The sequence below is a fragment of the Tenrec ecaudatus genome, chromosome 5, assembly GCF_050624435.1.
Source record: "Tenrec ecaudatus isolate mTenEca1 chromosome 5, mTenEca1.hap1, whole genome shotgun sequence".
Taxonomy (NCBI): Eukaryota; Metazoa; Chordata; class Mammalia; order Afrosoricida; family Tenrecidae; genus Tenrec; species Tenrec ecaudatus.
Window position 1 is genome coordinate 124,191,338 of NC_134534.1, and position 26,050 is coordinate 124,217,387.

Genomic DNA, 26,050 nt, shown 5'->3' on the forward strand with positions numbered 1-26,050 from the left:
GGGAGTATTTAGGCTCCAAAAAATAGACTGCCTGAGATTAATCACTGAAAAACATTTAAATAGCAGTGGAACATTGTCAAATATAGTACCAGAAGATGAGTTCCTCAGGTTGGACAATTCACTACTCTTGAGTCTATTTCAACTCATAGTGGCCCCTTAGGGCAGAGTATAACTTCCGCTGAGGACTTCTGAAACTGTAACTTGTTATGGGAGTATAAAGTCTCACATTTCTCTCATCCTCAAGATGGAGGACCTCAAACACGACTGAGGAAGACCTACCGTCTCAGAATAAATCATAGTTATGTGGATGGAATAAATCATTAGAATTTTCATTTTCTTATGGAGCACAACTAAACAGGAGAAGAAACAACTGTGTATATCTATAGATAATCAGAATGTGAAAGGTATGAACTATGAATCTAGGAAAAATGAAATTATATGCATTAAATCAATATCCTAGGCATTGATGAGTTTTTAAAATGGACTGGTATTGGCCATTTTGAATCTGACAACCTTTTAGTTCACTATTCCAGAAAGAAGGTGTGGAATTCATATTCAAAAAGAACTTTTCAAGATCTTTTATGAAACATAATGCTATCTGTGATGGGATTATATTTATACGCATATAAGGAAATCTATTTAACATAGCTATTATTCCAATTTATACACCAACCACTAGTCAGTGGTGAAGGAATTGAAATCTTCCAAGTTCCTCAGTCTGAAATTGATCAAACATGCAATCACGATGCATTGATAGTAATTAGTAATTGAAATATATAAATTGGAAACAATGAATTGATGGAATACCAATCAAAATTTTTCAACAAGCCAGTGAATTACTAGAACCACTCACTTGTCTATACCAAAAAATGTGGAAGAAAGCTATTTGGTCAACTGAATAAATCCATGTTTAAGCCACATCTAAGAAAGATGAGCCAGAATATCAAAGTTGTCAGACATATTATTAATATACCTAAAATAAAGTTTGCTGAAGGTAATTCAGCAATGATTGCAGCAGTACATAGACAAAAATGTCCAGAAATTCGAGTTGAATTCAGAAGAAGACTAGGAACACAACATGGGATATCATTGCTAAAATCAAATTGTCTCTGAGAAACAAGGCCCAGGAAGGCCTGTCACTGTTTAATCCAAAGACAAACACCAGGTTGGCACTCAAAATTTCTATCTGCAAGTGCTGCACAGACTGGAACAGTGGGGTTCATTACCACTAAACTACTTCAAAGATGCAGTAAAAATCAAATAAGTTATATAATTTCAAGTATGTGACAGGATCTGGGGAAATAACAGGTTTTACCATGACCAGAGGATCTCAAAACAATGGGAAAAGGAAACAACATCCACCGGAAAACCATCTACATTTCCCCCAGGGGATTATCAGACTATCAAATGCTATCTACAATTTTCAAGAGGCTGTAAGACTGCCACACCAAGGTCATTTTCTCCATTGCTTATCTAAACATTCTTGCTTACTTCCTAAGTTTAAAAAAATGCTGATTAAGTATGAAAGGGATTTTTATTGTAAGAGAGAGGGCTATTACATTTTAGTTTTTTAACAAACTGAATTTTAAAAAAATCATTTTATTGGGGGCTCATACAACTCATCACAATCCATACATCCATCCATTGTGTCATGCCCATTTGTACATTTATTGCCATCATCGTTTTCAAAACATTTTCTTTCTACTTGAGCCCTTCATATCAGCTCCTCTTTTTCCCTTCCCTCCTCCGGCCTCCCTCCCTCATGATCTCTTGATAATTTATAAATAAGTGTTATTTTATCATGTCTTACACAGATCGATGTCTCCCTTCACCCATGGTTCTGTTGTCCATCCACCCTGGGAGGGGGTTATATGTAGATCCTTGTGATTGATTCCCCCTATATCCCGCCACCTTCCTCTTACCTTCCTGGTATGACTACTCTCAATACTGGTCCTGAGCGGTTTAGCTGTCCTCGATTCCCTGTGTTTCCAGCTCTGATCTGTACCCATATACATGATCTGGTCTAGCCAAATTTGTAAGGTAGAATTTGGATCATGATAGTAGAGGGGGAGGAAACATTAAAGAACTAGAGGAAAGTTGTATGTTTCATTGGTGCTATACTGCACACTGGCTGGCTATTGTCCCTGCAACCATTTAGTAAGGGGATGTTCAGTTGCTTATAGATGGGCTTTGGGTTTCCACTCCACAGTCCCCCTCATTCATAATGATATGGTTTTTGTTGTTGTTGTTTTGGGAATTTGATGCCTGATATCTGATAAAACAGGCTGATATGCTTCCTCTCTGTGGACTTTGTTACTTCCCAGCTAATTATATTTCTAGTATTTTGATTAAAAGTGGGCTAACTCACCACCTCTATAAAAATAGATCTCAGTGTAAAGCAATGAATAACAACAAAATTTTACTTGTATTTTACTGTGTAGGCAAAGATGTTCGTGTAGATTTAAAAATGATAATAAAACTATGGATAGCGACATACCAGAAGTGCTCAGCAGAATTCAGTCCAGGAGAGCTACTAAGATGGAAATTCAACACTGCTGGATCACAGGAGGAGCATCATAAAGACAAGTCAGCACAGATTCACAAGGTTTTGAGGGGCTGGGGGCTTAGTTTATCTTTTTTTTTCCTCCTCTTTGTCTCTTCCCTGTTCTCTCACACTCCACTGCCTACTGCCAGACCACTCCCCTTAGCCTAGGGCATTTATGCCTGCCATACACCCACTTAGGTAAGCTCCACCTGTGCAACGCAGCCTTAGGCTGGGGAAAGGCCAGCTGCCCTCCACCAGGGGATATTCCACCCATTTTCTTACTGAGAATTCCTGCTTGTGTGGTGGGGGAAACTCCTATTTTTCCTCTGTTATGCCACTTGACTGAGGGAACTTCCTCCTGCCTACCTTAGTGCCTCACATGGCCTAAGGCAGCTCGGTCAACACTTGCCAACATTCCAAGCTGCTGCAGAATCTTCTGCCCAACCTCCACAGTGCTCTACCTGGCCAAGGCAATTCCTCCCATTCTTTGCGGTGTTCTATACCAAATCAGGCAAACCACCAACCTTCTGGGGCACTCCCCTGACAGGGAAGCCACAAGAGGATAAAGTGGTAGGCTAATTCAATAGTGAAATGAGCTATAGCCAGTTCGAAGAAGTATTCCTACAAGTCTCCCAGAAAGAGCCAGTGCTCTTCGACTACCTGGAAAATGGCACCTGGCTCCTCTAAAACAATGCAGCACAAACAGCCATCAGCCCCAACAACCTCAATGAAAAAACAGGAGAAACAAAAGGCAGTGTCAGAAAATGTCCTGAAACTAATGACATGCATTGAAGAAGCAGATATTGAGCTGCCACAGAAAGAAATTTTCAGAATGCTGCTTGGAGTCATGAGGGAAGTAATACAGAAAAAGGATGAAACAATAGAGGAGACAAAGTCCATACACCATAGGGGGATACAAGAATATAAGGAGGAGTTAACAAAAACCAGTAGCAGACTCACAGACCTTGATAATCGACTGGAGGAAGCAGAGAACTGCACCAGTGACTTGGAGGACAGAGAAGCAGACTTTAACAAAAATCTAATAAGAACATCAGAGACGCTGAAGAAAACCAAGAGCTATGTCTGATGCTATGAAGAGAAACTGCATTAGAATTATTGGATTACCAGAGGAAGACACACAAAGAAGTCATCTGCAACAATAGTTAAACTATCCAACTTTGAGGAAAAGGAGAAAATCATGAGAGCAGCTAGGGAAAAACAAGCAATCACGTATAAAGTTTCCCAAATAAGAATATGCTCAGACCTATCAGCAGAAACTATGAGGAAGAGGAGAGAGTTGAGTGACATATTCTAAAAATTGAAGGAAAACAATGCAAACACAGCCAAATTATCGATCCCAGCCAAATTATCGATCAAGATAGATGGAGAATTAAGTCTTCCCAGACAAGGAAGCACTCAAAGAATTCATTAGAAGAAACCCAGTGCCTACAAAAGATCCTTGCCAACCCAGTATGGAAAAAGAACAATACTCTTCAAGCATAAAGAAGAGACTGCCACATAGAACAACTTCACCCAGAGGGCAACAAAGAGAAAACAGACCCCATGATAGCATTGGCTTAAGGAAAGAAAGAAGTCAAGAATCACACACACACACACACACACACAAGCACAACACTCTAATAAGAAAGGAAGGTAGGAAAACAGCCAACACAAAAGGTATAATATGACATCACAGTGTCCACAAATGGAGATAATAACCCTGAATATCAATGACCTGAACTCAGGCATTAAAAGACCGAGGCTAGCAGACTGGCTTAGAAAACACAATCCATCAATCTGCTGCCTACAGGAGACACATTTCAAGACTATAGACAAAAATAAGCTGAGAATCAAAGGCTGGGATCAAAGGTATACCAAGCATATAGCAATTAAAAAAACAGGGTTGTAATCCTAATCTCGGATAAAATTTACTTCAAATTGCAAAGCATACAAAAAAATGAGCGATATTATACAATGCTTAAGGAAATGGTAGACTAATAACCATTAAGCATTGTAAACATATATTCCCCGAATTAGAGACATGCTGAAAACATCAGCCAAACAGTCCAAAAGATGAAAAAAGAAATCACAGCCTCAGCCATTACAGTGGGTGACTTCAATACACCACTCTTTTCTCCATTGACTACCATGTTGGCTGTTGGTTTTTCATATACAGCTTGTATTGTCTTCAGAAATTTTCCTTCCAGTCCTATCTTCGCAAGTGTCTTAAATAGGAATTGGTGTTAGATGTTGTCAAATGTTTTTTCTGCATCTATCAATATTATCATGTGGTTCTAGTAGTTGTTCATGTCAATGTGACAAATGATGCTAATGGTCTATCGTATGTTGAACCATCCCTGCATCCCTGTCATGAATCCCACTTGGTCATAGTAAATTATTTGTTTAATATACTTTTGTATTCCATTGGCTAGTATTTTGTTGAAGATTTTTGCATCTATGTTCATTAGGGATATTGACCTGTAGTTATTGATTCTTGTGGCATCCTTTCCCATTTTATGTATCAGAGTTATACTAGCTTCATAGAAGGAATTTGGGAGTTTGCCATCTTTCTCTATGTTCTGGAAGAGTTTGTGTAGGATTGGTGTTACTTCTTCCCTATATGCTTGGTAGAATTCTCCTGTGAAGCCATTTGGTCCAGGGGAGTCTTTTGTTGGTATTCCCTTGATAACCTTGTCTATTTCTTCTATTGCCCACATGCTGGGGCATAAGGTGAATCTACATAAATTTAAGCACATTGATATCATACAGACCTCTCTCTCTGACCACTGTGCCATAAGTCTGGAAATCAACAAAAGGAAGATGAAGAAAACAAGAGGAAACAATTGGAGGTTAAATAATTTTCTATTGCAAAAGGAGTGCACAATACTCTGCTAGCTTCCAAAAAGAAAACAACTAATTGCCCACTGAGGAGATGGGCAAAGGACCTGAACAGAAGTTTCACAGGGGCAGAAATCCGAATGGCTAACACACTTATGAGGAAATGTTCCCAATCTTTAGCCATAAAAGAAATGTAAATTAAAACAACAATGAGGTACCACCTACCACCTTTAACGATAGCCCAATTCAAAAAATCAGAAAGCAAAAAGTGTTGGAGGGGCTGTGGGGAGACAGGAACTCTCATCCACAGCTGGTGGACCTGTAAGTACTTACAGCCATCATGGAAATTGACCTGGTGATATCTAAAACAGATGGAAATCAAGCTACCATACGAACCAGCAATCCCCCTGCTGGGTATATATCCAGAAGAGGCAAGAAACAAACCACGGCCAGACATCTGTGCTCTAATGTTCATTGTGGTACAATTCACAATTCCAATGAGTTGGAAACAACCCAAATTTCCATCACCTGATGAGTGGATTAAAAAAAAAAAACGGAGGTACATACATATAATGGAGTACTACGTATCACTAAAAAACAGTGATGAACGTGTGAAGCACATCCCTGCATAGAAAAAGCTGGAGGAAATCATGCTAAGCAAAGTAAGCCAAGCACAAAAGGACAGGTACTACTTGAGTTCGCTGAGGTAAGCTTTAAAAAAAACACAAAAGGGGCTTAGGGAAAAAGCATACAAACATCCCTGGGGTGAGGACCGGGTAGTATGGCAGGGTACAGACCAAATCCAGGGATACATATGGTAGCCAGCTAAAAAGAAGTTGGGGGTGGGGAGGAAAAAAAAGAAATGGGTAGTCGGGGCACAGGGCACTAACCCACCCAAGGGAAGGGTATTATTTATATCTCCGCAGGGAAAGAGGGACCAGACTCCAACCAGTGCTCCAAGAAGTGAATGCAACTTGCTGGCATGGAGTAGGGAACTGATGGATATGTCTGAGGGGCCAGCCCCAATCCCAACTACGTGGACACCTGCCCTTCCTCTCAGAAGAATTTTTTTCTAGGGATAGCACTGACTCTGCAGCTCCGGGAAAGGAACATGTCTGATCAGAGCCCACAGGATTAAATGAAGGAGGAGGAAGAGAGAGAGGAGCACATCCTGGTCCACCAAGCCTTAACGATGAGATTCCCACTCAGAGCAGCCAATCCACCAAGAAGACCATATGACCGGCCCCACTATGAGACACGGCATCCCTCATTGACCCATAGCTATATAGGGGACAACATTGGAGACACAGTGTGGGAATTACACCCAATATCATCCCACCACACCAAGGCAAAGCACTAAGGGCATGCAACAGAACAGCAAGGGGAACAGAGCAATGAAGTCCCCAGGGAATACCAAAATTAGGCTTTGGGGCCAGGGCTTGGGGCCCCATACGACTCTACCAGCAAGCACGCCTAAAGGGCAACAAAGAATCCTTGAACTAACTACAAGCTTTTCTTTCTTGTTATTGTATTTTTTGTTGTTGTTTTTTTTGTCATTGGCTTCTTGTTGTTGTTGTTTTGTTTTCTTTTGTTGCTTGGTTTTGCTCTTTCTTGTTTTTGTGCATGTTATTATCTCCGCAGGTCCGCCTAAATAAAATGGGCTGGATGAGCATTCTAGAGGAGAAAACAACGGGACCGACAGTTGTGGGGGGATATGGGAGAGGGGTATGATTTCCAGAGGGGAAAGGAAGTGGTGTTAACAAACCCAGGGACAAGGAAACAACAAGTGATACAAATCGGTGGTGAGGAGGGTTTAGGAGCCCTGGTAGGGTGTAACCAAGGGTAATGTAACCCAGAGGAATTACTGAAATACCAATGAAGGCTGAACATGATAGTGGGACAAGAGGAAAGTAAAAGGAAATAGGGGAAAGAGCTAGGAGGCAAAGGGCATTTATAGAGGTGCAAATAAAGGCATGTACATATGTAAATATATTTATATATGAGGATGTGGAAATACATGCTGAAGCTAGATCTTTGTCCTGCTGATCCCATGAGTTTGCAGACTTCCAACCTGTGACTCATCATCCAACTTTGGATTCATTTACCTATGCATCCACCAACCTGTGTCCCTCCTGCTTTATCCTTCTCCTTATTTTTCAGCTTCCACAGCTACATGAGTCAGAGAAGACTTCAGCTCACACCTGACCAACAGACTTGAACTGAACTAAATTTACCTGCTTCTACAACTATGTAAGCCAGTTCTTGATATATACATCACTGTTTTTGCTTCTCTAGAGAATCCAACCTAACCCATTGTGCCTGATACAAGTCATGGTATTTTGCGTCACCTCATACACATATGTAAGCTGGACATTGCATAAGGAAAGTTGAAGAAGAATCGCTGTACTTGAAAGATGGTGCTGGTGAAAAATACGAAAAGTACCGTGAATTTTCAAAAGAACTAGCAAATCTCTTTTGGAAGAAATATATTCAAAATGTTCTTTAGAAACAAGAATTGTTAGTCTTTGTTCATCATACATTGGGCATGTTATCAAGAGAACCTCATCCTTTGAAAAGTGATCATGCTTGGAAATATAGTTGTTCTTTCTTTCTTTTTTTAATAGTTGTTCTTAGATGCCATCAAGTCAGTTCTGACCCACAGCGACCTTATGCACAACAGAAGCAAAACACTGCCTAGTCCTGCGCCAGCTTCATAGGTCTATCTATACTTGAGCATGCTGTTGTAGTCACAGTGACAACCCATCTCCTTGAGAGTCTGCTTCCTTTTCACTGCCCCTCCACTTTACCAAGTATCATGTCCTACTCCACAGACTAGCCTCTCCTGACAACATGTCCAGTTAAAGTAGAGCAGCAGCAACCAGGACAAGGACGTTTGGCGGGATGGATTGACACAGTGACTGCCACAGTGGGTTTAAACACAGCAATTGTGAAAATGGTATATTATTCAGTAGTGTTTCATTCTGCTTTCCATAGGGTGGCTCCAAGCCAGAACGGACTACTCTATACTTAACGATGAGAGGCCTGTAAGAGTTTATGTAATTCTCACTGGTCACATCTCAAAGACTACCTCCAAGAAAGGCCACATTGTTAGGCTGAGGTTTGGTAAATATGTACACATATGTGACCACTCTCTTTCTTATACTACAATCTAATGGCGCATTTTGTTTGCCATATTCATAGCTGTTTTGGAAATATTCATGGGTCAATAAGTGCGTAGAAACTGTAAGTCATGCTTTCAATTGATGCTTTCCCCCCCTTCCAAAAAATAAACAAATTAATTAGCAGACATGCATTTAAGTCAAAACTTACTGGTATGTATTTCACTGGCCTAAGATAAAAAGATAACTCATTTCATTACAAGCATTCCATTGTATTTATTTTTGTTCAGGAGTTAAATGAGACTTATCAATTTATTTTTTCATGTTGTGTTTCAGGATATGGTAAAGAGAAAAACCAATAAGGCATTCAAAAGTACAGTAAGCCTGCAGCACAGTAAGCCCGCAGCACAGTAAGCCCACAGCACAGTAAGCCCGCAGCACAGTAAGCTCGCAGCACAGTAAGCCCGCAGCACAGTAAGCCCGCAGCACAGTAAGCCCACAGCAAGAGTTCCAAATCTCCTGTTGGTGTTGACAAGAAGGATTTGCTTGATCTTATAGGAATTTGTTTCTGTAATTCTGTAACAGCCTTTGTGTCTCACTCAGATAACATTTTTCTATGTCATACAAAAAACAATTAAGGGCACATAACCAGGCATAAGTTTCAAATAATTCTCCTATGAACCACATACAGAGTTTCCACCCAAAGAGAAACATTTATTCCTTTTCTTATATGAGATATTTTTAAAAAGTTGTGGAAAGATGGATTTAATATATAATTAAAATTCTCCATAAGCTTTAAGTTTTGAAAACTCGCTTGGAATCTTTGAAACTCACTCATATAGCTCAGTTCATCTACACTCATATACATTCAAAAAAGTTTGATAACACTTCTATATCACTTTCAGATCTTATCTTTCAAGCTTTTAAAAACGAGTAAAAGGTAAAATGTAAAATCTCTAGTATATGTGTTACCCAAAGAAAATTGAAAATGAACATGATTTGACTCCCTCAAGGAAGTCCAAACTGACACACATTTTGGTGTGGTGTTGTGTTAGACAAGGATCTCTAGGGAAACAAAACCAGATTTATTTAAATAAAACCAAAAATATATTTATATATATTTATACAGATCAATAGATCTATAACATAAGAAATAAACAGTTAATTAAATTATAAAGCAGTACAGATGGCTCAGTGCAACTCACTCCTGTGAGACATTGGCAGTCCTTCAAGTTTTGAGGACCATCAGGTAGTCCTCTGGAGAACAATGCAGGCTATCTGGCCACAGGCAGCAAACAGCAAGCCAGGTCACCAACATCAGCCAGATGACAGGGTCAGACAGTCCCCAGCTCAAGAGATGTAAATTCAGTGGTGTGGTGAAGCAGGTCTTGAAGGAACCTCAAATTACAGTGCAGTCCATGGGTTAGGTGTCCCTAAGGTAGTGTAGCTTGCAAATTGAGGCACGGAACAAGCAAGGCAGCCGCACACTGGTCCGATGATCAAAGAGCAAGAGACCAGAAAGGTGAGGCGCTCGCTGGGCTGTTTATCTCTTTGCCCTTCATTTAGTTCCACCTGTGTTTATTGGCCAGGTTGGCAAAATAAACTAACTACCTCAGGTGTGAAACAAAGATAAAGCAAAATTATTCAAGGAAGGAACAGTGATGGACTCATCACCTTCAAAAGCATGTAGACCTAGATGGAGGATGTGTTGAGAAAGAGTAGCTTCACATTTTGATAATTTTGTTTAATACCGTTTTTTCATAATTTTGTAGCAATACTTTCTTAACAAAATAAATTTTTTTATTAAGTGCTCTTATAGTTCTTATAACAATCCCTACATCATTTGTACCAAGCACATTTGTATATATGTTGCCATCATCATTTCCAAAACATGTTCTTTCTACTTGAGCCCCTGCTATCAGCTATTCTCCCCCCAACGCCCCGACTTTCAAGAACCCTTGATAATTGATTTCATATCTTACAATATCTGCTGTCTCCCTTCACCACGTTTCTGTTGTTTGTCCCCTGGTGGGGGGTGGGGGGTATTATATGTCGATCCTTGTCATCGGTGCCCCTTTCTCCCCCCACCTGTACTCTCTTCATGGTATAGCTACTCCATTACTGTTCTGGGGGGTTATCTGTCCTGGATGCTGCGTGTCGAGATCTCTTTATCTGTACCATGGTAGAAGTTCCTGTCTAGCTGGGTTTGTAAGGTAGACCTGGGGTCATGGTTGTGAGGAGGAAGAAACATTAAAGAAATAGAGGAATGTTGTGTGTTTTGCTGATACTTATACTGGACTCCGGATGCCTTGTCTGTTCCTGGTAACCCTTCTGTGAAGGGATATACAATTTTCTAAAAATGGGTTTTGGATCTCCACTCTGACATCAGTGTACTTTTTGGGGCTCTTCTGATGCCTGATACCTGATCCTGTCAACACCTCATGATCACACAGGCTGGTGTGCCTTTTCCATGTGGGCTTTGTTGCTTCTCTGCTAGACAGCCACTTGTTTAACTTCAGGCATTTAAGACCCCAGATGCTATATATTTTAATAGATGGACACCATCAGCTTTCTACACACTTGTTTGTGCACCCACTTTGTCTTCCGTCCCTGAGGGCTTCCAAAGCTGTAAATCTTTATAGCAGGAAATAGCCTCATCTTTCTCTTAAAGAGCAACTGGTGGGTTGAAACTGCTGATCCTATGGTTGACAAGAACCCATGATCCCACTACGTCTTATTATCTGAAGTGCAGGCAAGGAAAATGCCGGTAGGGAGAAAAATGAATCTCCTCAAAATATTTACATCAGGTGTATTCAGATTCCCAAAGGACATACTACTAGATATATTCTTTAATTGCCCCAAACTACTCTACTTTTGATAAAAGTAAGATGTCTATATATTAAAAAATCCCAGCCAAACTTGGGTAAAATAAATCTTAAGAAGATGCAACATCAGTGCACAATAATAAAGCTGCTAAAACCAATGCTAGAGAAGTTTGGAAGTACAGCAGCATGTTACATCCATCCAGGCGAACAGACTCATCGCTGACTCATAGAGACCTCAGAAGACAGCGTAGCACTGCTCTGATGGAGTTCTCAGGCTGTAAATCTTTGTGGGAGTAGAAAGCCTCCTCTCTCTCCCAGCTGGAGAGAGGCTGGTGGCATCGAACTGTTGACCATGTGGTTAGCAGCCCAAGGTATAACCACCAGCAAATTTAAAGTGTGGAGACAAAAATAATAAAAGAAAATGAAAAAGTATCCATTAGAATTCTATAGTCAATAAAATATTACTGAAGTACGAGGCAACATGAAAATATTTTCCAGTAACAGAAAACCAAGGAAAAGTCTTCTCTAGCAAAAATGCACACGAAATAGTCACCAATGCTCTTCAGGACAAAGGGAAACAACAATTGGTCATAGAAACTCAGACTTCTAGAACAAAGCTATACATTAGAAACTATTCATAAAAGTATAATTTTGAAAATGTATTCAAAGTATATACAAATGCTTAAAGAAAAAAAGGCCTACTTAGGTCTTACGTAATAAAAATTGAACAATCTCCCCAATTTTATAGAACCAAAAGCAAATTCACCGATGTAGAAAATGCACATTGTCAATTTACATTAAAATACAACTTTAAACATGAAGAAATGTTTCAACAATTCTTGCTTTCAGGATAAAAATATAGTCTTGCTCACAATGTCGATATCCTTGAGTGTTTTATGATTAGCACAACGAAAGATGCTTTGCAGGAAGATCAGTCCAATTAGATTAAAATAAGGACTCCTGCTTTAGACCTAAATCTTACACAATGATCTCTCTATGAAGAGATCATTAGATTATTATTCAGTCACTGGATTCTTTATTGATTAGTATGCGGAAGACCTAAACAGTTACATTTAAATTTTAAAGGAAGTACACATTATGCCTTTGTTTCCAACATAGTGTTGTGGCTTTTAAAACTTTTTTGGTATATTATGATGCCCAATGAAAAAGAAATGGCTAAGAGTATTTAATTAATAAATGCTTTATGATAAGGTAATTAATCTTGTTCATTGTGCATGTTTTTATTTTGTTCTATAAGTTTTGAGGAAGTTCATTTTTATCCTCAAAATTTAGATAGAAAAACAAGTTAACATACATCGGTGGATCAGATGCAATTATTATAACCTAAGAAAGGTTTATTTCATGGCATTTCATCAATACAAGAAACAAAGTTAATATGAGGACACTTTGGTGAGTTTACAAAGTTGTGGTAAGAGTTAACAGCTCCATGAGAAGAAGGTAGGAAGGAATATAAGATAAATGTCTCCCATCTTCCCCGTTTTCTATTTATTGGGCAAATACTCAGAATACACTTATACACACTTATAAAAATATCACAAATGAAACGTATGTATGCTAATCACGATTCTCCATGAAATGCTATTTAAATGCATGCTCAAGTTTTCTAATACGGTTTTATTATCATGTCTTTAATTCACACATTCCTTTCACAAGTTGATATGGTGAAAATCTAAAATGCTACCAAAATAGGTCACATGCCAGAATAACGGATTTTTGAGAAACTTTAAGTGCAAAGAAAGAGTTTTCATTTTGATATTAAGTAATACATGTACTAAGGGTAAGTTACTAAACCTTACTGGCTTATTTTTTTTATTTCTTTTTTTAATGGTTTTTTGAAACTCAGTAAATTTCAATGAGTAAAACTAACCATAATCCAATAGAAAGACACAATCATTTTTAACATTCTGCTGCTAAATTTCTCCAAACATGGTGTAAAGGAGGGGGCACCACCCCCAAAACAGAATTTTTTTCAAAGCTACATATTTAAATTCTTTTAGAAAACAACCTAATCACCTTCAAAGTACTCTGCATTATACTTAATACATTTGTCAAATCTGCGATTACATTCTTGAAAACATTTTCCAAATGCGTCTGTTTGGATGACACCTCCCTCATTTTTTCCTCCACCTCTTCCACATCATCAAACACCTGTCCTTTCATATTCCTCTTTATTCAAATGGTTTAGAATATTGAAATATTGTGCCAGATTTTGAAGGTAATATGCTGGCAATTGGCTTCTCTAAAGCTTGTGAAACAAGCACGGCATCTATTACACACTTGACGAATTGCACATATCCGTTATAAGATTCAAAAGGAAACATTCCCGTGGCAACCTTCAGACCACAACAAGAATTTATGCAAGCTGTAACTCTGCACCAACGACAGGGCAAGCCACCAAAAAGCGGGACCTGGCCAAAGGAATTGCTTAGGAAGCATCAGAGGAGGCTTCCCATAAAATGCTGTAGAAAAGCAACTGCTTTGTTCTATTTTACACGTACTGTAATAAACTCCTATCCTTTAAATTACAGACTTTTCTCACCAGAATGTCATCTAAGATGTAAAATGAAGCAGAACCTCTTTAGAATTATCTCAAAGAAGGACAATAAAATATGCTTTCTGAAATGGTGACTGTGGTTTTGTTTGGCAAGTGATTTATCCTCCTTGGGAATCTGTAGTTACATGAAATTCCAATTGTGAAGAGTATTACCACTTTTGTACTTAACTGAAGTTGGCAGGTGTAACCTGGGATATTTGCAGAAAATAAATAAGGTACTTTAGTTTTTGCCTATGAAAAGATTTTCAATAAAAGGATTAAAAAGTGCTGTTAAATCGGGGGTATTTATGGTACATATTAAACCCCAAAAATGTATAACAAAGTTAAAAATATTAAGTCTAAAAATAAGTAAATATTACTTCATTAAGTAAGCAGAGCAACGGTAAGAGAGAAAATATGGTTACATGCACACTTTAAAAAGACCTTATGTAGATAAAAATTACACTTTTAATTTTATATTCTTTAGGAAATATATAAGTTAATTAATGCAGTATATGGTATTCTGAAGTTAATGTGGTAAAGTTATATATACAGGTTTAAAATATGATAAGATAATATACATACATATATACAAAATTGATGCCTAAGTATATTTTGTGATTATTAGACTTTATTAGCAATTTGATGGGTCTTGCAAATGGAGAATCAGGTGAATATGTATTAATGATACCATCGCTCCTATAGATTACCTTAGTAGAAAATATAGTTTTCATGCTAACTGAATTGTCATGATAAAATTAAATGATCATACTATGCATATGATAAAAATACTGCCTTCCTTTGTATGAAAAAAATTCAGTTTCTAAATACTTAGAATAAAGTCAGTTTCCAAATACTTAGAATAAATGGAACTTTAGTATGCTTGGGATTTCTTCTGTGCGAAAGTAATAAAAGTGATAATTGCAAAAACCATCTGAGGAAGATTTAAGGAAGAAGCAGCTCCTTTCTGAATCTACAAACGGAGAGCTTCGATGTCTCCTTAACAGCTCAATCCTTACTGAGCGCTGTCCTGCGGAGATTTTCCCTTCAGGCCCTAGTAGGGGTCCCTTTCATCTGAACCATTGCTCTGATAACAGTTCTGCTCTGAGGAGACCCAGAGAGCGAATGGAAGAGGCACACTGCTGTCAGCTGGAAAGGACAGGCAGGATACTCCACATTGCCAGGCCAACTGGGACACTCCAAAGACAAAGCATCTTTCCGATTACAGGTACATACAACTCACGCCAGGTAACATTAATTCTCTGGAGCTGATGTGTCTTTCCTTCGCTCAGCAGAGCAACTACAGACCCAACCAGTTCTCCTAGATAGCCATTACATTGAGGTCCCTCCAGTAAAATAGACTTTGCATAGTAGCTGGGTAAATTATGAGTACATTTTTTGAGAGGTTAAATTATTTAAAATAATTCCTTAGCATTTACACAGTACTAGTATAACTCACATAGTGAGTGTGTGTGTGTGTGTGTGTATTTGAATGCAGATTCAATTCATAGAACTTCAAGGCAGAATCAGAAGAGGATGTGGTATAAAGCATAACACTATTAATGGCAGATGGATCTTAGCTCAAAGCTGAGAATACAAGATATTTATTTATATTTTACTGACTACTCAAAGGCAGTTGACTTTGTGGATTGTAAGAAACTGTGGCTAACATTGAGAAGAACAGGAATTCCAGTATACTTCATGATGCTCATAAGGAACCTGCATATACAGCCGTTCAAACATGAGAAGGAAATGATATACAGTTTAAAATCAGGAAAGGTTTGTATCAAGCTTATATCTTTTCACCCTACTTATTTGATCTATATGCTGAGTAAATGAAGAAGCTTGATTATATAAAGAAGGTGCAGTAACTGAATCGAAGGGATGCTTATTAGCAACCTGCAATATGCAGATGACACAACCTCACTTGCTGAAAGTGAGGACTTGAAGCACTTTTCTGATGAAGCTCGAGGACTGCAGTCTTTAATATGGATTAAAACTCAATGTAAATAAAAGCACAATCAGACCATTAGGTAGCATCATGAGAAATAGGAAAAAAATTGATGTTGTCAAACATTTTGTCTTCCTTGGGTCTGCAGTCAATGCTCATCAAAAGATCAAAAGAGGTTTGGTCTTGGGTAAACCTGCTGCACAAGGCCTCATTAGAGTGCTGAAGAGCAAGCACGTTACTTTCAGAATTAAGCTGCACCTGACCCAAGCCCTGGTATTTTCCATTGCCTCATGTGCATGAGAAAGTTGGGCACTGAACAAGGAAGACCAAGGAAGAACCACCGTATTTGAATTGTGATGCTGGAGAGGAATATTGAAAGTATCACGGACTCTGCTAAAAGGATAAATAATCTGTCTTTGAAGAGTATGGCCAGAGTGCACCTGATAAACAAGGATGGTAAGACCTTATATTACATGCTCTGAACATGTTGTCAAGCGAGATCAGTTCCTGGAGAAGGACTTCATGCTTGGGAAAGTGGATGAGGCAGTGAAGAAGAAGATCATCACAGTGGCTACAACTGCATGCTCAAGCATAGGAACAGTAGTGAAAGTGGCAAGGGAATGGGAAGTGTTTCATCCCATTGTGCATAGGGTTTCTTTTATAAAAATCATTTTATTATTAGGGGCTCATACAACTCTTATCACAGTCCATACATACATTGTGTAAAGCACATTTGTACATTCATTGCCCTCATCATTCTCAAAGCATTTGCTCTCTACGTAAGCCCCTGGCGTCAGGTCCTCATTTTTCCCCTCCTTCCCCACTCCCCCCACCCTCATGAACCCTTGATAATTTTTAAATTATTACTTTGTTATATCTTGCCCTGTCCGACATCTCCCTTCACCCACTTTTCTATTGTCTGTCTCCCAGGGAGGAGGTCATGTGAAGATCCTTGTAAAGAGTTCCTCCTTTCCAACCCACCCTCCATTTACCCTGCCAGTATCGCCACTCACACCACTGGTCCTGAAGGGATCATCCCCCCTGGATTCTCTGTGTTTCAGGTGAAGACAAATGGGTGCATAAGCAAATGTGGCAGAAAAAGCTGATGGTGCCTGGCTATCAAAAAATATAGCATCTGGGATTTTAAAGGCTTGAAGGTAAACAAGCGGCCATCTAGCTCAGAAGCAACAAGCCCGGAAGGAAGCAGCACATTGGCCGGTGTGACCATGAGGTGTTGAAGGGATCAGGTATCAGGCATCATCAGAACAAAAAAATCTTACCATAGTGAATGAGCCGGGGAGTGTGGAGTGGAGACTGGACATGCCCTTACAGAAGGGTATTGAGGAGGAGATAAGCCAGTCAGGGTGTGATACAGCAACAATGAAAAATATAACTTTCCTCTAGTTTCTAAATGCTTCCTCCCCCCCCCCCCCACCATCATGACATCATGATCCCAATTCTACCTTGCAAGTCTGGCTAGACCACAGGATGTACACTGGTACAGATAGGAACTGGAAACACAGGTTATCCAGGGTGGATGATCCCTTCCGGGCCAGTGGTGTGAGTGTATAGGGTTTCTATGGGTCAGAATCTACCCAATGGAATGCAACAACCACTACAACAACATTGAAACAGCAAATCCAGTATAAGAGAGACAAATAAGAAGCTTCCATTAAAGTAAACTGGCTTGGAGAGACACCTAGGATGAACAAGTGTGGGAGGGAGTGCTATATAACCACAAAATTACATGTTTTACAAAGGATATTTTAATGTTTATTTATTTTTGATGTTAATACATCAATTAGTGTGATAGAGCATATAGGAGGAATGCTATGAAAAAGTCTTAAACATAACCAAACTCCTCGAAGAAATGAGTCTCTGGGGCTGGGTACTCAGAACCATAGTCCTGTTGGGCTGTGGGGTCACCAAAATCACCTAGAGTAACATAGTTCACAAAGACAAAACAATATGTAATAAAATGACTAAAATGGTTCATTCTCATAATGGAGAAAACATTTGTGATGTTCACAGCATAAGCAAAATTCTGCAGAATAATCAAGTTCTTAATCATCTTCAATACTATCTCATACATGATCATATTCAGATTAGCTTGTAACTTAATTTACTTTTATAGCAACAGAAATGAGTCGGCTGACATAGGTAGGTTTTTACTCTTAACACAAAGCACTTCATATATTTTTAACCATAGAATTAACTCTATCTAATGTTACATAATGTAACCATGAAATAAAATGATCAATGCTTCCTTATAAAGTGAAGCAATTCTTCATTCTTCAATTTGCTAACTTCCAAATAAGGTACATTAAAAAATATTATCAAGTATTTTATAAGGCTAAAATAAGAACTCTGGAAAAAGACAATGTTTATTCTTATTCCACTTGGGATACTGACATACAGGGAAAAAAATTATGTAATTGGCCTTAATAAAAGAGATGAGTCAAGACATGACTGAAGGAGTAAGAGGAGTGTTATAGTTTAACTTGTTTAAAACACTCTCACAACATCGGATTGCTACTCAGAAATCTAAAATTTTTTCACATTGCAAATCAGAGAAAATGCACATTCTTGATTTATGAATAGAGATCATCACCATAAGGTTTTGTTTGTTTTACCAAAAAGCTCTCAGTAACAGGAATCCTGAGCGGAGCTGTTCCAGAATTTGGTTTGAGAAAAACTGCTGCTTATCCCAGCCTCCTGGGATTACCGAAACTAGAGATGATTTGTATTGGCTCAGAATAAGAAATATTCATATCATAGCCACATTGCTTTCACTTGTATTATTATTAATGACAATAACAATGGCTGCCATTTGTTGAAAGTTTATTATATGTTCAGCACAGTGCTAAAGTTTAGGCATGTGTGCTAATAAAACACATTCAAAAATATATAACACAAATACAATCATTGTCCTCATCTTATAAATGATAAAGTGAGTCACCATGACGTTAAACAACTGTCTAAAGTTGCAGTAAGTACCCTAGGCAGAAAGCAATGCAGTGTGGTTCCATAGTATAGGATGTATACTTTATAAACATCTAGGGCCCACTAAGAATATACACATGTGAAAAGGCTGGAGTGTTCATATTCTTCATGCATGTTCTGTAGTACAAACCACAGACTCCACCCAACATAGGACATTAATAATTATTGAAGGAATGAATGAATCCATGATGGGATGGACGGAGAGACAGTGAGGGTATAAATTAATACAGGAATAAGCACTGACATTTTCCCAAAGAAGATGTGGGAGAGAGGCTATGTTGAAGGACAGGAATGCATATGAGAAGGGAAGAAGGCGGAGAGCGGAGAATCACTTCAAAGTTGTATTCCTGGGAGGCTGGAGAAGTGGTAAAAAACTGGAAAGGAGAGAATGGTCCAGGCAATTCCATATCCAGCTTTGAGCAAACTTCTTCAAAACTTAATAACTTAGTTAAGACATGGATGGAATGTTCACTTGGAAATATTTGATAAGAATAAAACTGCTAAGATAGGAGTTTAAAGATTCAGCTGGATATCTGTGTTGTGTGTCTTGGTGGGTTGTGGAGACGGTGCTGTGTAAGAGTACTCAAGAATGTGTATATGTTATAGAATTTCTCTCTAGTGTGATGGGGAAGTTTTAGACAGGTGGTGATCATTGTACAATATTGTGTACATAACGAATGGCAATTGGCTATATAATTAAATGGCTAAAATGGGATTTTTAAATGTTATATGTACTGAACACACACACATATGTATTGTGTATGAGGACGACTAAAAAAACACTCCAAACCTCAAATTTAGTGCCCTAAAATCAAAGGGCCAAAAGAAGTCATGTAAACTAGCATGTTCTAGGAGTCATATAAGGAGAGATAAAAATGATGTGCAGGAGAAAGTACCAAAAACATAAACAACTCAGAAGAGTACAATGTCAGGAGCATTATAGCAGAACATTGTTAGTTTATAATGAAACTTAAAGTATGCGGGTTAAAATAGCATTGTTCACTTGGGTCAGAAGTGAGTTGGTAGAATTTTAGTTTTAGAAATTATATTAAGAATATAATTATTAATATATTAATAAACTATGATCAAGCTCTTACCAGGTACTAGCAAATAGCTTAGAGATCTAGGTAGGTTAACCCATTTAACCAATACAAAGCAAATCTCTTGTTTGGACACAGTAATTAGACTACATTAAGAGTGATAAAACTGAAAAGAAAAAAAAAGAGTGATAAAACTGGAGTCTAAGGAGGTAAAGTACCTTAGTCTCAAGGCTGAGAGTAAATTATTAGGGACTTAAGCCTGGATCTTTATGAGTCACACTTGCCGGATGTGAGAAGTGTTCGGGAAGATAGAGTAATGTCCTGAAAAGCACTTGGGTGAAGAGAGAAGAGAGAGGAGAAGAGAGAGGAGGCTCAGAAAAGTGATTTAAAAATCCAAGAAACCAACAAAGGTAAATTTTACAAGTGAGAGGGAAAAAGAAAACAAAAACCTTCCTTTGAGAAAAATCAAAGTAAGAAAAATATACCATGACAACTTCTAGCAATGCTCCATGGCTTTTTTAGACTATACCATTTTACTTTAAAAACCTCCCCAATAGACTGCAGGCTAGGAGGGGCAGTTCCTGGAATTCCCCCTGGGCCAGTGAGAAGACATAAAAGTCATAAAAGTCAGCAGACAGACCTAGAATTATAGATGCATGCTCTCTTTTTTTTGGCTAGTTTTTAAAAATTTCTCTTTTTATTCAATCTTTTGTTTTCTTTTTGTTTGGCGTGCCTACTTATATAAGATAGGCATGGGAAGCCAGCTTGAGGAGAAAGCAATGGGACTGACTGTTCTGGAGGGACTTGGAGGGAGGAGGAGACAGGGTGGATTGGGGGGAAGAAAAGGTGAGCAAACAACACCATAGACAGGGGAACAAGTAGGGAATTAAAATCAACAATGAGAAGGTTGTAGAGATCCTGGGGTGATAGAGCAGCACCAATCTATCTGAGAGGAATTAAAACAGGTGGAAGAAGGGTGAGCATGATGGTGGGGCAGAAGGAAGGTTAAAGGAAACAGAAGCAAGATCTAGGAAGCAAAGCTATAGAAAGAGGTATAAACATAGGTGTCTACATATGTAAATACATTAATTCATAAAAATAGAGGTATTGGCCGATGTATATGTATTTATATGGCAATACATTGAGGTAATGGATGGACTTCGGACCTCTGCTCATACCCTCCTTCAATGCAAGAACACTTTGTTCTAACAACCTGGCATTCTGTGATGCTCACCCTCCTGGCACAATCAATGAAGACAAAATGGGTGTGCAAGCAAAGGTGGTGAAGAAATCAGCTATCTGAAAATATAGTGTCTGGGGCCTTAACGGCTTGAAGTTAAACAAGCAGCCATCTAGCAGAAAAGCAACAAGCCCACATGGAAAAAGCATACCAGCCTGTGTGCTATCATGAGGTGTCGATGGGATCAGGTAACAGATATCCGAAGACCCAAACAAATAAACAAACAAACAATCAAAACTGCATTCTTGGGAATGAGGGGGGTTGGAGCAGAGATGCCTAACCCACCTGTAGACAATAGGACAACCCCTCACAGAAGCGTCACAAGGAAGCAATAAGTCAACCAGAGCGCAATATAGCACCGATGAAGTACACAATATTCCTCTGGTTCCTTGAGGCTTCCTCACCCCCCACTATCATGATCCGAGTCCTGCTTTCCACTACGGGCTAGACCGGAGTATGTGCACAGGTAGAGATAAGAGATAGGAGCTCACAGTACACAGAATCCAGGAACAGGAATGGGAATAGTGATACCAGGTGGGTACCGGAAATGTGGGGGGTGGAGGGCAGGAAGGGAGAACCAATCGCAATCACAGACACATAACCACCACCCCAACCTTTACCACCCCCCAACCATGGGGATGAACAACAGAAACTGTGGGAGAAGGGAGACAGAGGTTGGTGTGAGATATGAAAATTATCATTTATAATTTATCAAGGTGTCATGAGGGTGGGGGGGAGAGAGGGAAAAGGGGGGAGCTGATACCAAGGGTTCAGTAGAAGGTAAATGTTTAGAAAATAATGATGGCAACAAATGTATAAATATGCTTGATGCAATTGATGTATGGATTGTTGTAAGAGCCCCCAATAAATGATCTTTACAAAAAAGAACCAGGTAGACTGGATTCAAAGCCAACTTTCACACACACACAATGTACTAATTGTTCTACAGAGTAAATTGCATGTGCAAATTAGGGTGGAGCAAAACTACATATTAAGGTAGGTGCTCAGGTGCCATGGAGTTAGTTCAGACCCACAGTGATCCTAGACACAGCAGAATAACACACGGCGCCTGAGCCATGGCTGCAGCCATGATGTCCGTCTATCTCACTGAGCACCTTCTCTTTGTTGCGGCCCTTCACTTTACCAAGCCTGTTGCCCTTCTCTATCAGACTAGGCTCTCCTGGCAATATACCCAAAGTATGCCATATGAAGCCTTTCCATCCTTGTCTCTAAGGAATGATCTGTCCAGACTTCTTCCAAAACAGATGGGTGTGTTATTTCAGCAGTCCATGGCACTTTCAATATTCTTCTCCAGCACCATTCACGAAAATCTATCCTAGAATACAAGACGGACACTTCTTGCAAACCGACATACTATCTAGTACGCTAGATAAGAGTCTGACTAATCATTATTGGAAGGCCAAATCTAACCCATCTCCAGTGTCTATGGCTGCTTTTATTCTATAAGAAAAAAAGTTTAATAGATTCCATCACAAAGTCTAAATTATGCTTAAGCATCCTGGCCCTTTACAGCAAAAAATCGCTGACCCCTATTCTCCACTTCCAGGATTACTCACTGTCACCACCATCAAGCCAATGCCAACTCATAGTGACCCTAGAGGACAGTGTAGATCTGCCCTCAAATTACTAACGTAACATGTACATTGTTAGTAGATCTGCCCTCAAATTACTAACGTAACATGTACATTGTCAACCCCATGGGCAATGGTCTTCTGAATTGCCTTGATAGAGATATACCTTACATCAAACTAGTTGCTTCTTTCCCGCTCTCCATTATACATACACTTTCACTATAAAAATTTGACAGGCCCTCGTTTAGAGACTCCAACTGTTAATCAGCATTCACTCTCCTCTGTTTCTGGGTCACACAATTGAGCTAGATTGCACAGGCTCCCGGCAGCTGTAGGCAATTGTGTGACTGAGTTCTAACCAATAGAAATAAAAAGAGAAATGCATGCTGCCACTTCCAAAGATGGCCATAAAATAAGCTTTCAAATTCTTTCTCTTTCTGTCCAAATGGCTGAGTGTGAAGGCAAAGCTGTCAGCCATACGAGAGAGGAGGGGCCTGAGCTTTCTAAATTAACTCGAAAAGAGATGCCTGATTCACTAAAGTGAATCGGTGTGAGCAAAGAGCAGCTTTGAATTTTCTAAAACTATGCAGAGGGTGGTAGGAAAAAGATGTGTTTATCATTGTAACATGTTGTTGTTGTTGTTGTTAGCTGACATCAACTTCGTTCTGACTCATGGCAACCCTACGTACAATGCAACGAAACATTGCTGAATTCTGGGCCCTCGCAATGATTCTTGTCTGAGCCCAGTGTTGCAGCCACCGTATCAATCCATCTCTCTGAGAGTCTTCCGCATTTTCGCTGCCCCTCTATTTCACCAAGCATGATGTCTTTCTCCAGGGACTGACAGCACGTCCAAAGTGCATGAGACTAAGTCTCACCACCTTTGCCTCAAAGGAGCACTCTGGCAGTACTTCTTCCAAGAGAGATCTGTTTGTTCTTTTGGTAGTCCGTTGTATTTCAATAGTCTTCACCAACACCATAGTTCCAATGCATTAATTTTTTTAGGTTTTCTTTATTCAATGTCCAACTTTCACATCATATAAAGCAATTTGAAATATCATAGCTTGGTTTAGGCACACATTAGTCCTCAAAGGAACATCCTTGCCTTTCAACACTTCAAAGAGGTTTTGTGCAGATTTACTTAATGTGAGGCATACTTTGATCTCTTGGCTGATGTTTCTTTATCAGAATTGATTGTGGATCCAAGCAAGACAACATCCCTGACAATTTGAAACTTTTACCCATTTACTATGATGTGAACTATTGATTCAGTTGTGAGGATTTTGATCTTCTTTACATTGAATTGCAATCCATATTGAAAGCTGCAATCTTTGATCTTCATCAGCAAGTGTGTCAATTCCTCCTCACTTTCCGCCAGTAAGGTTGTGTCATTTGCATATCACAGGCTGTTAATAAGCCTTCCTCCAATCCTGATGTTGGATTCTTCTTCATATAATCTGTAAGTATGGATTGATAATGTGGGTGTTTTTCACTTTTAGAACATAACCATCATTGTTGTTGTTCGATACTTTCAACTTGGTTCCACTCATCACAACCCCACGTCCAACGAAAGCAGTACTACCTGTTTCTATGTCATTATCATGGGCCTTGTGAATCTACCTCACTGAGGAGCATCCTCTTTTTCATTGACCCTCAACTTAACAAATCCTGGTCACCTGCTGCAGGAGACCTAGTTTCTTGTGATTGTAGGTCTAAGTACTGAAGACAGAGTTTCACCACCATTGCTTCAATGTTAGACAGAGTTCTCTAGAGAAACAAAGCCAGAAAGCTTATAATTTTATATATATTTATAAAGATAGATCTATAACATAAGAAATAAACAGTTAATTAAATTACAAAGAAGTACAAATGGCTCAGTGCAACTCACTCCCATGAGACAGTTGTGAGACACTGGCAGTCCTTCAAGTCTTGAGGGCCACTGGCTAGTCCTCTGTAGAGCAATTCAGGCTATCCAGACACAGGCAGCAAACAGTAAGGCAGGTCACCAACAGTCAGTCCCCAGCTCAAGTGATGTAAATTGCAATAGTGTGGTGAAGCAGGTCTTGAAGGAACCTCAAATCACAGCGACACAGTCCATGGGTTAGGTGTTCCACAGACCGTGTACCTTGCAAATTGAGACACAGAACAAGCAAGGCAGCCTCACGCTGGTCTGATGATCAAAGAGTAAGAGAAAAGAAAGACAAGGCTCGCCAAGCCATTTATCTCTCTGCCCTTCAATTAATCCCACATGTGGTTATCGGTCAGGTTGGCGCAATAAACGTTAACCAACTCAGCTTCTGAGGAACATTGTGGTTGTGCTTTCAAGACAGATTTGGCCATTTCTGGCAGTTCAATGTGTGTATATTCAATATTTTTAGCCAAGACCATAATTCAGGTTCATCAGTTATTGTCTGGTCTTCCTTATTTGTTGTGCAGCTTTCGTGTGTATATGAGGCAATACCAGAACTTGAGACAATTATTCTCTTAATTCTCAAAATGGAATCTTTGAGAAATGTAATAAGTCTCCATTTACTATGATGTTGTTTATTGATCCAACTGTGAGAATTTTAGTTTTCTTTACATAGAGATGTAATCTAGACTGAAGGCTCATGAAGTGGTAGAGCATTGACTAGTTCTTTTTTGGTATAATGACTATTATGAACCTCCTACCTTCTTTGATGCATTATGTACAGTCAATATTTTGTCTAAATCTTTTAATATTGCTAGACAAGACTTGATTTTTTCTTTATTTCTTTCAGTTTGAGAAGTATTTGTTTTCTAATTCCAGGTCTATGTGCATTTCAGTACAATAATTTCTTCACTTTCAGCAGCTTTTCTTTGGAAATTTCTGTGTAACTTTTAATTTCTCTACTTTCAGTAGTAAGTTTCATATTTTCTTTAGGCATTCATTTTAGCCGTTTTTCTCCTTACTGGTCTTGATAGTGACCTATTTGCTTTCTTCTTGATATCCTTCACTTTGTTACTATCCTTCACTTTTTTACTAACTCTCCATTTTACTAACCTTGATGTCCTCTTCCAAGGACTGGTCCAATCTACTAGCATGCCAAAGTATGCGATGGTATTTCTTGCAATTCTCACTTCGAAAGGAACACCCTGGCTCTAATTCTTCCAACACAGATTTGGTCATTGTTCTGGTAGTCTGTAGTCTTTTTAATATTCTTTATCAACAACATAATTAAGGGGCATCAATTATTTTTAGGTTTTCTTTCTCCACTGGCCAACTTTTGAATGCGTATGAGGAGAATGAAATATCCTGCCTTGAGTCGGATTCACTGTTGCCTTCAAAGTGACATGCTTGCTTTTGAGTATTTTAATGAGGTCA